Source organism: Stylophora pistillata, chromosome 5, assembly GCF_964205215.1.
Source record: "Stylophora pistillata chromosome 5, jaStyPist1.2, whole genome shotgun sequence".
In the NCBI taxonomy this organism is placed as follows: domain Eukaryota; kingdom Metazoa; phylum Cnidaria; class Anthozoa; order Scleractinia; family Pocilloporidae; genus Stylophora; species Stylophora pistillata.
The window spans coordinates 20,254,652-20,268,868 of record NC_142523.1 but is presented as its reverse complement, the minus strand read 5'-3'; the positions used below and the strand labels follow the sequence as shown (position 1 = coordinate 20,268,868).

At 39.2% G+C, this 14,217-nt stretch overlaps 1 pseudogene; it reads left to right on the top strand.

Moving 5' to 3' along the window:
• The first annotated feature begins 12,986 nt into the window (after nt 1–12,986).
• Nucleotides 12,987–13,855, top strand: LOC148730720 (uncharacterized; annotated as a pseudogene).
• The last annotated feature ends 362 nt before the right edge of the window (nt 13,856–14,217 follow it).

Sequence of the window (14,217 nt, the reverse complement as noted above, 5' to 3'; positions counted from 1 at the left end):
CCAAGTAATGTGTCTCTGGTTTAATTGATTGGATTTTTCCCGGTTATCTTTGCGCTCTCCATTTTCTTCGATGAACAGGCTCAATATTCTTGTCTTTGAATCGATGTTATTTGCATTAATGTACAGGAAAGTGTGAGAACTATGAGTTCACCTGTGCAAATGGAAAGTGTCTTAGTAAATGGAGGCGTTGTGTGCTCGGAGATGACTGTGGTGATAACTCAGATGAACAGCAGTGCCGTAAGTTTGTTTTATTACTATGATCACTGTTGTCTTATTTTATAGTCTTCCTTCCCTCAGGTCTGATGGCTCGCTGTCATTCAAGTCGGGCTGTGATAACCATGTCGGGATACAAACAAATACTAAGAGCCGTCTCTTCGTCTTTTTCTCTCCTCAGTCTTTCTTTCTCTACTCTCTCTCTCTCTCTCTCTCTCTCTCTCTCTCTCTCTCTCTCTCTCTCTCTCTCTCTCTCTCTCTCTCTCTCTCCTCTCTCTCTCTCTCTCTCTCTCTCTCTCTCTCTCTCTATCTATCTCTTTATCTATCTATCTCTTATCTCTATCTCTATCTCTCTTTCTCTTTCTCTCCTTCTTTCTTTCTTTCATCCATTTTATCCTCCGCTGTTAAATAACAATAATTATGTATAATATGGACTAAATAGAGAAAATAAAGGTTGCTGCTATAGCTATATCTACTGACTACATAGGATGATTTTCTCAATTCAGCTATCATTTGAGTCGATGTTATTATTTTTGCTTGTTTTAATGTGCAAAAGCCAGGAATAGAGCAAATCCTAGCTACTAAATATATATATTGACTTTGAGATTGCTTTTTGTTTTTATCATTTTCGAATCATTCACGTGGAAATAAAAGCTCAGCGTAAGTTTTTTTTTTATCGTAAATATGCTTTATGTGTTCGCTTATCTAATCATTTCTTTATTCTATTTCATTTATACTTTTCTTTAACTATTTCAGTACAATGTTAATCCCACTTTGTCAAAGAAAAGCCTAACAGCTAGTTACTTGGGGCATTTACGCTTACGGGCGTGGAATCTGTTTCGAACCTTTTTTTCTTTCAAAACAAATTTTGGACCGTCCCTAGTATAACAAACATTTACCTGAGATAATTCGGAATGTTTTCCTCATGTCATTTAGCGTTGAAATTAACTATTGAGAATGAATGAAATTTGACGTCTTACATACTGCTTGGGATTTATTGCTAAACTCAGGGGAGTATAAAAGTGCATGTACCACGTCAAGAAAATATAAACTCTTTTGACAACGTTTAATGAACGTAGGAAAAAAAAAAGAAAAAGGAAAAAAAACGCCTGTGTATCCTCCTCTTAAAATGAAAAGCATTCAAATACATTTGATTAATTTTCTGACGTTGCATAGAAAATAACTTAATACTTTCCCCAGTTTTCTATGCTCTTTTATTTTAACATGGGGATACGTCATCGTAATCGCTGGTGAATGTCATTTAATTAATTATCTTACATTTTATAGGAAATAACTTAATAATTTCCCTTATGTTCTATGCCTTTTTTTTTTGTTTCCTTTTTTTTTTTCAACATGATGATGCACGATCGTATAATTAACGGTGAATTTCACTTTTCTTTTGTTTTTCCTATGTTATTTTTTATGTACTGCGCCTCGGAAATATCAGGAAGTAAGTGCTACTTAGTTTTCGTAATAAAAATGTTACTACTAACATGTCACATGACCAAAAAACTGCTGACTACTCCTGGTCTGTACCCTTTCTACCAGCTGAGCGCCGATAGAGACAAAAGAAAAGATCAAGAGGTGCTGCACTTCATCCAAAAATCGAGATCTGTGTATTGGCCCGGAAAATACGTCATGTTTCAAGATTATACAATGAATCCAACACTTTGCTGAATAACTTTGCTTTAGCCTCCCTTAGCTTCAGGACTCCTTTAATTTCGCTTTTCCTTCAACATCCCGCCAAGCGACCCATGAACATTTGACTGCCGTCCGTGCTCTTATGTTGGGGAATTTGAGCTCAGCCTGGTTGTGGTGGGGAGTTTAAACCGGAAGTTTCAAGTCTTTCCAGCAGAATAGAAGTGTTTTACCTTTTAATACGGAGTTGAGTAAAGTTAAAATAAATTAAATCTAGGCTCTAATGCTTAGTAGGCATGTAGGAATAATATTGACAATCAAATCCAGCACTTGGATAATTTGAACACAATTTTGGTCCTGGGGGCGGAAATTTAAACAAACCAATCTTCAAAGGTTCAAATGCCCGGAGGGATTTTAAAGCTTCAAATTGATCGTCACATAATTCATTTATTGGTATACTAGTGTTTTTGTCTAGTCTCCCTAACTTTATTGTTGTTCTGTATTTCTCTACTCATGTGCTGCACCTGTGAAATAAACAAGCGTGTGAGTGATTTTTGATTACACTACTGAAGTTAATAATTTACCTGTTTACATTTGTTTCTGCTCCACTTTCCATAGTCATTCCTAAATACCGCAAACGTGCATGAAAAGATGAGGATGAGAATTTGACTTTTGAATACCAGTCGTTGTAAGAGAAAAATAAAAGACATATCTCGAAAACAGTTGGTGAAAGAAAAAGAACTAAGGTCAGCTGTCAGATTGATGGGAAGGTGTGCACTTTACCTACTGTAACTAAATTATAGTTGAACTGAACATTATGTTATAATGCTCGATTTCTGCCTATCTCTATCCTTTTCTCTGCTCTCAATATCGCACACGATGGATGAAATACATGTAATTGCATCAGGCGGTAAGTGAAAGCTTAAAACTAAATATTGTAACGAATATAATACGTATCTTTATGTATCTTTCATTTACCGTATCGAAAACAAAGTAAACAGGGTCGTGACATGTGCTTAAATAGAAGTCAAGTGATGGATGGTTTTATGCTCGGTACTAAAATAAAAATTAAAAAATAAAATAGGAGAAGAAGTTTCATAAGTGACACACGTACTGTACTCTTATCGGGTAAGCAATGTCGTAGAGTCCACAGGCTACTCATTTAAACAAAGTTTAGCCGTTGTTTAACAAAACTCGTTCTAAGCCATCTTCAATTTATCCCAATCAGTTTATATCAATATCTATTTTTGTAAACAGTGTCAAGAGGGCCGAAAGCTAATCGTGGAAGGACATTTCTTTAACCAATAAAATTAACCCTCTTACAGAGAATCTTCGAGGCCCAGTCCTTGCGTAAAACCGGGGTTTGGGTTAAACCTCTTATACATAACCGGCCCTATGTGGCTAAATCCCAATGGGAACTTAGAAGTATTTCTTTGACCATCAGTCATAACAAGTCAAAATATATCTTCCTATACAGTGTTGACTTGTTTTTTTTATGAATGCGTCATGTTCGTGAGGTGTTTTGTTTTTCTTGATGATTAGGAATATAACAGGGTAATTGTCATGTGTGTTCTCAATGTTTTCGTCATTTTCTTCTGACTTACAGTACTTAATTTTCTGCTGTTAGCAAAATGCCGACGAAATTCCCCCAAAATTTACTACGGCAGTAATTTCCACGTGGAAGGACTAGTATTCCTATCCTCCTCAACTCCATATAGCCATTGGAGAGAGACTGGGGCTAAGTTATTTGAGCTAGTTCGCCAATCCAAATTGAATTGGATGCTTCTTACAATTCAGTTCTTGAGCAACGAGGGTGACAAAATGCAACCCATGCATAAGATACAGCAGATCGTCGCGAAATTACTTTAGCGAGGTTAATGTCTGTTCTGTTTCATACGAAATTAATATATTTTATGAGACGTTTTACTGTGTAGTATCGCTGAGTATTTTTAAGAGTTGTGCCGTATCTTGACGAGCCCGTTGGGCGAGTCAAAATACAAGTAACGAGTAAGAAATACTCAGCGATACTACACAACAAAACGCTTAATAAGTTACTTATTATCCCAAACGCCAAATTGTAATTTGAGTGCGGATGAATTTCGCGGACATTTCTTTACGGAAATGTGTGACAGAAGTAGGCGAAGCGGAACAGAATTCACCCTTTGTCGTGTTGCTGTTTCTGTTTTGTTCCACAAGATGATGAAATTTCATCGTCGTCTAACTGCTTTTCTTCGTTCGATATATCCGATAAACTTGGATCAATATTCGCCTGTCATTCCGACTCTTCCTCGTCGGAAAAGTGATTTCAATTCTCCACCAGTTTTTGTAACTCCAATTCATCGCTTGTGCGATGCAAGAAAACCTGTATAACCGGTTCTCTCGAGTACAAATAACGAGTTATATTTGTACCCGTCGTAGGCGTTATTTGTACTCTACGGAGCGTAGTTGGAAAATAAAATAGAGTAAACAGTGACAAACCTGATAGAAGAAAAATATCTCCCTGATTTAAAAAGTTCGAACCATGAAGGATATTTATTACCATGAAATGAACTGCAAAATATTATGGCATGTTAACTTAGAGGAGCCTCTATAAAGAAGTAGCATTTATCTTATCTTATCTATTTGCGTCATAATGATACAGTAATCAGCGGGCGCTGTCGACCTTGATACACTTATTGCATTAGCTCACTTTAGCAATGATTTTATCAATAATTGGAAACAAGAGATTCTTACTATTTTCCATCAGTTCAATTCTGATAATTTTGGAATTAAAAGTACGAAATAAGAGTTATCTTGCCACGATTTCCGTTGCTAAATACCCCGAAAAAAAAAAAACACTATTGAGCGACAGACATTCAAAAGATAAAGTACAAACAAAAAACTCTCCATTCCGGTCAGATGTGCAACTAATTCCGAAATAAATTACAAAGCCAAAACAGCAGAATATTTTTTTTTTCTAATCTGTTTCTTCCTCCGCTCATATATTTAGCAAACTTATCATCATTTAGCATAATTAATCGAACAAGAATAAATGAAGTGAAAATCTGGCAATTTCTGCAAGCGTCCTATACACAGTCAAACCTGTCTTAACTACGAAGCATTACCCCAATTCTCTGTTAATTCCCAATGCACCTGAAGAAGGCTGGTTTGGCCAGCCGAAATATAGTGCTCCGTCTTAAAATATACTTATCTACGTTGTATCGGTCTTATTTATATTTCATATTCGTTATTTGGGGCCGATCAGATCATAGCTGATCCAACGTACAAGAGTAGGAGTATCGTCCACGGTTGCCTTCTGAACATTTCACACTTAAACGTTAACCTGCGGGAAATTGCTTGGTAACCGCTCCATGCCGGTTCCACAGAATAGGTTACTATAAGGAAACGATAAAAAAGTCATTTGTACCATAATTGACCAATCCATGTAAAAGAATTCGCCCAGTAATAGTAAGTGCATTGATTTCGGGAATTTAATATGGATTCAATTCTACAGAGAGATCATTCTTAGTTTTATTTGAGTGGTTCGCTTTATGTGACCGTTCGATACAGGTGAAAGACAATGCAAACGGGCCGTTGGGACTCAGTAAAGGCTGATCACAACCGTTAATGGAAGTGATAATTTTACGTTGATTAAGGAATAAAAATTTCGGGACTGATAACTGATCAACTAATACAGGGTGACCTCTACTACGGTGCCGCTTAATACAGGGTTCGACAGTATTCAGCAAAAATGCTTCTGTTAAAAAGTTCGCTTTAAAAGGTCGAAATATTTTCGGTATTCTGACAAACAACTTTGTCACGCAAGAAACAAGTGGAAAGACATGTATCAATCTGTTGCCTACAAATATCCTATGTTACCTTGGATTGTTGTTCATTTATTAATCCTCAAGGCATCTAGTCCATTAATCCGACAACGAGAGGAATTTTTCAAATCCTTAGCCCATATGATAAATCCAGCTTCATTAAATAACATTTATCATTAGTGCAATATTCTTTCTTTAATTGAGCTAACCTTTTTCTTTTTATTACTTTCTTCTCCTGGTAACTGCTTATTACAGCATGTAAGTATTATTTTAACGGGTTAACCCACTGGAATTATGAAATGTTGAATGATAACAATTTTGACAAGTTCTAAGTCAATTTACACCTATTGATTTATGTTTTATTGTTTCCTCTTTTTTTCTCTTTTTTCTGTTATCAACTTAACTGACCCTGTGACAATAAGGCTGTAAGTAGCCATTATTTTTCTTTTAACCCTCTAATGCATTATCGGTTTCATCATTTACATATTAAGTTAATTAGGACAATGTTATTAATAATTTTATTTCTATTTATTTGTTTTTATTTAATCAAACGTTTATAACTTATTTCATTATTTCGTAAATAAGGTTGTGCTTATTCATCATGGTAAAGTACAATAATAATAAAGTATTATGGTTTGTCTCACGATATGGTCACTTATGATGTAGATCGCGCCCGTTCAACTGCATCCGGCTAGTCTTCATCAGGCGATAAGGTCGACTGGTTTCGGGTATTCTTATAAAGCAGGATGTTCCGTTGTCATTGTTTGGTATTCCACAGCTATGATCGGCGCGTTTTAATCCTTGATGTTGGTGAGACGTTCTCTCGGTAGTCAGCTGTCGTACGGTTCTCCTGTTGTTGTGTTTCTTGATCGTAGCCATCCACCCTTCAAGAATTTCTAATCCGCTGTCCTTATTGATGTTCTAAGGGTGAAGTCTTATGTGAATAGCCTCTTTCACCCTGCGATTTTATCAGTGAGGATCTCGATTAATAAACCTAATCTCACTTGAAAGCGGTTGGTGTCCGGTATTGTAGGGGTACTCTGAAATGGCGGAGGTTTGGGTACAAGCTAGTCGGATCTCTCGGTCTTGTTCCGTCATTCTGTCGTACATTGGTCTTCCAGTCTCACCGATGTAAACTTTGCCGCATTCACAGGGAATCCTGTAAACTACGCCGTCTTGTTTGGCCGAATCGACAGCGTCTTTTGCTCTTACCAGCTCTGATCATATTACGATTTCCGACTTGAAGACAGCGCGTACGCTTTGTTGTTGTAGGCAGCGGCGAAGCTGTTCCGAAAGACCTTTAACATAAAGTAACACTGCAGTGCACTTCAAATCGATTGCGGGCTCGGAAGCAGCGTTAGATTTTCTGATCTTGGTGACTTTCTGCAAGGAAGAAATAGGGTAGTCATTAGAGGTAAGAGCGGATGAAAAATGTTTCTTTTCCTGAGAGATGACAGAAGCTTTTGTCAGGAGGCGTTAGTGCACTCTTGGAGACACTTAACAATACCATGTTTTACTGATTGTGGTTGGTGTGAATCATACGCTCAGTATTGATTAGTGTGTGTGGGCTTCCTGTGTACGATACTGGTGCGGCAGCCGTGAGGACCTGGAAGTATGTGGCTCTCAAAACAAAATTCAGAAGTTCGGCGATTTGAGCTGGTGTTAGCGCCGTGTGTTCTGGGAGGCTGGGGTCGTTTTACAGTTTTTGCAATGCGGCCTGAACAGCGGCGTTGACAGGGACGTTGGTAAAAAGGAACTATACGTCGAAAGACACCATCATCTCGTCATCTAGGAATCGTACCAATCACAGCTGGGGAATACCAACCAATCACAGCGGAGCATCCTGCTTTATAAAAAGACCTGAAGTCAGTAGACCTTATCTCCTGATGAAGAATAGCCGGATGCAGTCGAAATGTCGCGATCCACATCTCAAGTGACCATATCGTGAGACAAACGATAATACTTTATTATTATTAGTTCATTGTAACAAGTTGGAAAGTGTAATCGAACTTTTGCAGAGGGGAAAGTGTTGTAGCTAAAGTACGGATTTTCTTTTTCCGATAATCCGAGCACAAAACGTTTTCGGCCGTGAGTTTTATTGATACAGTGGCTAACAGCATAACATCGAGATGGATTTTAAAAAGAAGGGACATGTAAAATGTGCTTTTTGACTGAGTGGGAGGGTCGGACGGGAAAAATAATTTGCTCGAGGTCATGCTCGTTCAGAGAGCATGACCTCGGGCAGAGGGTCAAATATTATCCCGTGTGGTCCTAACAAACTCAATCAATAAGCCTTTTATCACATGACCACTAGGTGTTGAAGATTTCGAAACCTTTGTCGTAATAGGTAGGATGTACATGTATACGGCAGAAAGGTACGCACTGCACACTTGGTAAAGCATTCTACAGAAAAAAATATTTTTCTTTATTGCTGCTGGTCATAATTATCGAGAAGTTTTACTCGTTTTCTCATTTATTATACTTTTATCTGAAGTGCACAATTTCAAATGCGTTATCAGAAAATTATAAAGATCCCAATAAGTGCAGGGCTGAAAGTGTTTTTTCTGGACCGATCCAAGTCAACCCGTCGGCCCTTCACACGTCAGCTTTCACCTTGGCTTATAGGTTTGCGCGCGGGCCGTACAGGTCATATGATATATGATTTTAAAATTGCTTTACATGCCTTCAGATATGTTTCGTGTCTAATTCAGATAGCGCGTCCACTTTAAAAGGTCTCAATGAGTTTAACTTTCAGCCATCGCATAGCTCAAGCTTTAGTCATCAACCGTCAAAAACGGTCACTTCTGTTTCAACTTTTATACGGTTATAGGTCTTTCATTAATTAGATTAGCAACTTTAAAGAGTACCGTTTGAACTTCTGAAAACGTGAGGATGCTTTCTCCAATAGCAGTCTTGAGTGATCTTTTGACTGATCTGACGAGAGATTCTGATGTTCCATTTTGCCCTGGTGCATCAGCTGGCGTGAAGTTCCATTCAAAACCTTCCATACCTCAAAGAATTTTTAGCTTCTCCAAATGTAAAGATTTCGTAACTTTCTCAAGTTCCTGAGTTGCTGCGAGAAGTTTCGCGCCATTGTCGGCATAAATTTTCGATGGATATTCCCTAAGTAAGACAAATCTGCTTAAAACCATAAGAAAACTTTCTGGGCTGTAGTCAGGTGCAAGCTCCAAATATGCAGTTCTGGTTCCAGCGCAATTAAAAATCACCCCATGCGCTTTTGATGTAGAACGCTTCTTAACTGCGTCACGGATCGTAAAGGATCCAAATAAGTCAATTGATGTGGAATATCATGAGGGTTTCGGTTTGAGTCTTTCTTTAGGAAGGTTTCCCAGTACTTGTCCTGATAGTTTCTTGTCAAGTTTCTTACACGTCACACAGTTGATCTTTACAGATTGGATCATTTTAAGTTATTTGGTTATCCAGAACCTTGCACGGATCTTGCTTGCTGTTGTAAGAACTCCGTGATGCCCCTTAGCATGAATGTACTCCTAGTAAATACGAGCAAATCGATGCTGCCATGGTAGGAGTATATCTTTCTTGTTGTAGGCTATTTCTAGCTATTTTTCAGCACGGCCACTTATCACATATATGCCATCATCTCGTAATCGACGACACAAACGTCTGTACCTACCATGTTTTATATCGTTCTCCATATTTCGCTGTGCCTCTTTGATCCAGAATACCTCCGCTGCCTCTACATCTTTACTTGTTATTTCCTGTTATGCGTTCTTAAAGGTTACCTTGGGTTCTCTGCGATAAAGGTTTAAAATAACTGCTGTCACTCTCGATAGACGGTTATAATCTGAGCATCGTTCGATCTTGATTCTAGACGCCAAGTCGCCTTTAACAGTTACATTCCCTGTGTGGACTACTTTCATAATTGTTGGAGGTATTCTTACTTCAGAATAATTACGAGAAATAGGCTACTCGCTCTCGGGTTGTTTAAGAAAAAGAGCTCCTCGTTGCAAATCGCTGTGAAGACTAATTTCACTTGGCTTCTTTCCTCTAGTTAACCAATCTTCAATGTTAAATTTACTTTCGCACCAATACCAATCCTCGATGTTGGTTCCTTCCTGAATCTCACCGATACGTGTAGCGGCGAAGGTATTCAAACCGTAGGAGCTTTTCTGTAACATTGCGTGCACTATCTGAGAGTCAACTACGTAATAGGATTTCTCAAAAAAGTATCTGCTTTCTTTATCGATCAAGGATTTAAGCCGCTCACTTAACACTGCTCCACACAACTCTACTTTTTCGATAGACATATTTTTGTCGGGGCAACGCGATTTTTAGAAACAATCAAATTGCACGCAAACCCTCCGCTCTGTCGTTGCCATCGTACATACGCACAGGAGCCGTAAATGCCTTCTGAAGCATCACAGAATATAATAAGAACAGGATTGCAAACTGCGTCCGAAGGCTTTAAACATCTCACCGAAAAATTTGACTCGATCCATTTCAGGTTATTTATTAAGGAATGCTGACCATTGTTGTTTATTATTTTCTGGTATCGGATCGTCCCAGTCGAGCTTCTCGCTATTTTCCCACAAATGTCGCTTAAAGATTTTGGCCCGCACTGTGAAGGGCCCCGCCAGTCCAAGAGGGTCGTACATACTGTTGGCTTCTGACAATATCATCAGTTCGTAAGTGATGGTGTGAGTTTCGAATCGTTACTAGGATTGCCTTTCTGTACTCCGCGTTTCCGATTCGAAAAGAAGTTAAGCTTTGCTGAAAAGCACAAATGGTCGTGGATTGGGTCCCAATTGACTCCTAGTACCTTTTCGGTCGCTACGTTTGACTCATTTGATAGATACTTTTTACTGTTACTTGAGTCACGGGAAAATATCCATTCTTTTAGTTCAAATCTGCCCTTAATAATTAAGGTCTTGATGTCCTGTATTCATTTTAGGGCAGTGGGAAGGTCTGTGGTACTTTATATAATGCCATCCATATATGTTTCACGATTTTTGCGGCATCCAGATATCGCTCACTTCCCATCTCTGCTGTCTTGCGCGGGGCCATCGTAGCAATGGTTGCAGAGGGCTTATCTCCGAGTGAAACTCTTTTTATCACATAGGTGTCGGGTGCTCTGTCGGTGACCATGTCCCTCCATAAAAATCGGTGAGTGTGTCGATCTAGCACTGTTGTTTTAACGGTATGGTACATCTCCTTGATATCACCTATGAATGCTACTTCATTCTCGCGAAATCGCACAAGTATTCCATGCAGACTGTTAAGCAAGTCTGGCTCCTTTGCCCAGTACTCATTAAATACGTAATCAATGTAGTTTGCGTTACTGTTAAACACGATTGTAACTGGAGGAGATTTAGAGTCTGGTTTGAGCGCCTCCGGATGGGAAATGTAATGGATAGCATCTTTGTAAGTGTTAAGTTCCTCTTTGCTGAGTTTACGGACGACCCCCTATAGAACCATATCTCCAGCTTGGTTATCGTATACAGTTGCATGTTGTGTATTCTTTTCCAGTCTACGCTCAGTAGAATACAGCATGGCTAGAGCTACTCACTCGTCTATTATCAGGAAGATCGCACGGATCTTAAATCAATGGGTACTCCGCGATCCATCTATTGTCTTGAGCGTCAAACTTCATGTTTTTCTCAATCAACTCGAACTCCTTTTCTTCTTTGATGCTTTAGTTTTTACTTCCAATAGTACAATGTCCACATTTGCAGCTTCCACAACGCTAAACACTTTCAACGCCAAGATTCTCTATTTTGTACAAGTCTTCTACTTTTATTACATGATGCACTCGAGCGTAACTGAGGTCATGTTTTTTTATTTCGCCTTTTATCGACGGGTGTGTTACTCCGATACAAAGGCCAAATCAAGTCTGGAGTAACAGAAGGTGTCTAGCGTTCTTTTTTCTTTGAGGGTGATACGCAGCAAACTCATACCCAATAAAAACGTCGACGGGTCCCGCTGGTCGTGCGATATCGTCCTTTGACACGCCGTTAAACAACTTTGCCAGATTCTCGGTGCTCATGCTTTCGAAGTCTGAGGTAATCTGATCAATACCATAGGCTTCAATGTGTATTGTTTTACCTTGTGTATCAACTAAGGGTAGTATAAATTTCATCGTATTTATCTTCTTATCCTGGGATCCAATCTTTATGTTCGATAAAGCTCCTTTCTTTCCTTTACGATCTTGTTCTCTAGCTTTGGAATTGGTAACGAAACATAGAGAGGATGCGTTATCTCACATCACGTTCAAGTTACCCTTTTGGTTTTGATCTTCTGCACTTGTAACAGGCAGGCGTCAGTCTCTGTATTCCTACAAACGTTTGTTGGCCCAGAGGTGTTGGACGTGTTTAACACCTGTATTTCTTCGTGCAGAGAGTGATGATGTGTCAATGGACAGTCTTTGATGTTGCATGTTTTCTTCGCTCTGCATACACGAGACAGGTGACCGACCTTAAGACAATACCAGCAAGCATTTTTCTCTTTCAGTAGCGTCTTCTTTTCGTCAAGAGACTGCGACGAGCAGACTTTACATTCCTCAGCGGAATGTTTGCCACCCTCTTGAATTAAGCATTTACCCTGCGTCAGTCTTTGGCCTTTCATATCGATTTCCTTCTCAGCAGTTGTGTGGTGAATGACGGCTTTCAATGGACCAGCTGGTACCCTTAGCGAGGCCGTGTCATATTCTATGGCTCTACGTTGGCTGTGTAGGAAGTTAAGAAGCGATGGAAATTTGTTAGTTTTATTAACTGCACTGTTATCAGCGCTCACAATCTCGGCCCATTTTCGTCGAATGTCCGCCGGTAGTTTCTTTTCTATGATACTGACAGAGCTTGTTTTTGTTATCTCCGATTCTAGAGCGAGCCTTTTTAGATCTCTATAGCCCTCTTCAATGATCTCTACGAGTTCAATAAATCTCTTCTCCTCTTCTTCTCTTATAATTCCAGTTCTCCGTATCCCGTCAATAATGACATCTGCAACTTTTGCTGGATCTCCAGACTTCTCATCTAGACTTTTCCATATTTCCCTGACATCGTCGTCAATGATTTTAACGATAGTTGCAGGCTCGCTGCCTAAAGGCTGGTTTTCACTTGCGCATAAGCACAAGCGCAAGCATAAGCACAAGCACAAGCATAAGCAAGTGAGAACACCCACGACCTAACCATAAGCATAAGCACAAGAAAAACGAACAAGGTTCGTTCTTCTTGTGCTGTTATGCTTATGTCGTAGTGCGAACGCGTGTGAAATAAGCATATATAAGCATAAGCGTAAGGTGGTCAACGAATAATCGCTCACTTTGACCCATATCTCCTCGAGAAACTATCCACAAACAAAATGGGGGACTCCGATCGATTTGACACTTCGGCAAATGCAGAGCTGTCAGTAGATGAACTTCTCTCCGAGGCGGTGAGACAATATCCAGTTTTGTATGGTAAAGCAAGTAAAGATTTTAAAGACCGCAACAAAAAGGAACTTGCATGGCAAGACGTCGCACGGAAGACTGGTTTCCCTCAGGTAATTATTGCTTTCTCTCATCATTTCTAGGCTAAGTTTAAGATTAACAAGGTTTACCTCATGAAGCTTTTCCATGGAATTGATAGTACGCGCGTCCACTTTATTTTGATATTAACGTAACACAAACCAGTTCGTACAATTGAAGAATTCGCCCGAAATGGCGAGCTGTTTCTCTTGTGACTGGATATTATTTGATAAAATGAAGCACATGGTTGATCTCTATCAAGTATCGCTATGTGCAAAGTAGGTTTGAGGTTTTTCAAACTGAAACAGGCCAATATAGACTAAGAATCGATACTTATAATTTTTAGGTAAAGATGCAGACTCTACTTTCAAAAACCTGAGTAAAAAATATTTAAGAAACAAGAAGAAAGTACAGTGTTAACGTCAGTGGAGCGGATACACAATCTGTCATAGATGCCAAAAGTGAAACAAGCGACATGTGCATGTTTTTGGCCTGGCTGGATTCATATGTTCAACTCCGTCGATCTTCAAGTAATCTTATAGTGATAGATGAAACCTCACAACTAGATGATGCTGGTATTGAAGATGAAGGTATATGCACTCCAGTAGACAGCAGCTCCGGTAGAAGCGTCACCCCAGACCCTAGCTTTGAGCCACAGTCATTAAAGTCTAAAGTAACTGGTCGGCCAAAATACCTCCCATGCCAAACGCCCGAGAGTAAATAATGAAGCTATTGAAGGAGCTGAAATGGATTTTCTCAACTCTATTGGAAATCACCTTGTAAGTAGAGACAGTCAAGAGAACAAAAAGATGAAGAACGCCTTTTGGAGAACTGGTTGCTGCCCAACTGAGAAAGATGCCAACTGAGAAAGATGCCAACACAAGAAAGACTGACGACCAGGATGGAAATAAACAATTTGATTTTTTCACGTTTATCAAAGAGTAATTCTCAAGATGTTAATCCTGTTAGCTATGTAGCTTCTAGGTACCCTGAAACTGCTAGGAGTGACACCGCGGAAATACGTTTTTTAGGGTACGATACAGTATTTTACTAGTCAGCGGACACCTCAACGAAACCATGAAAGGC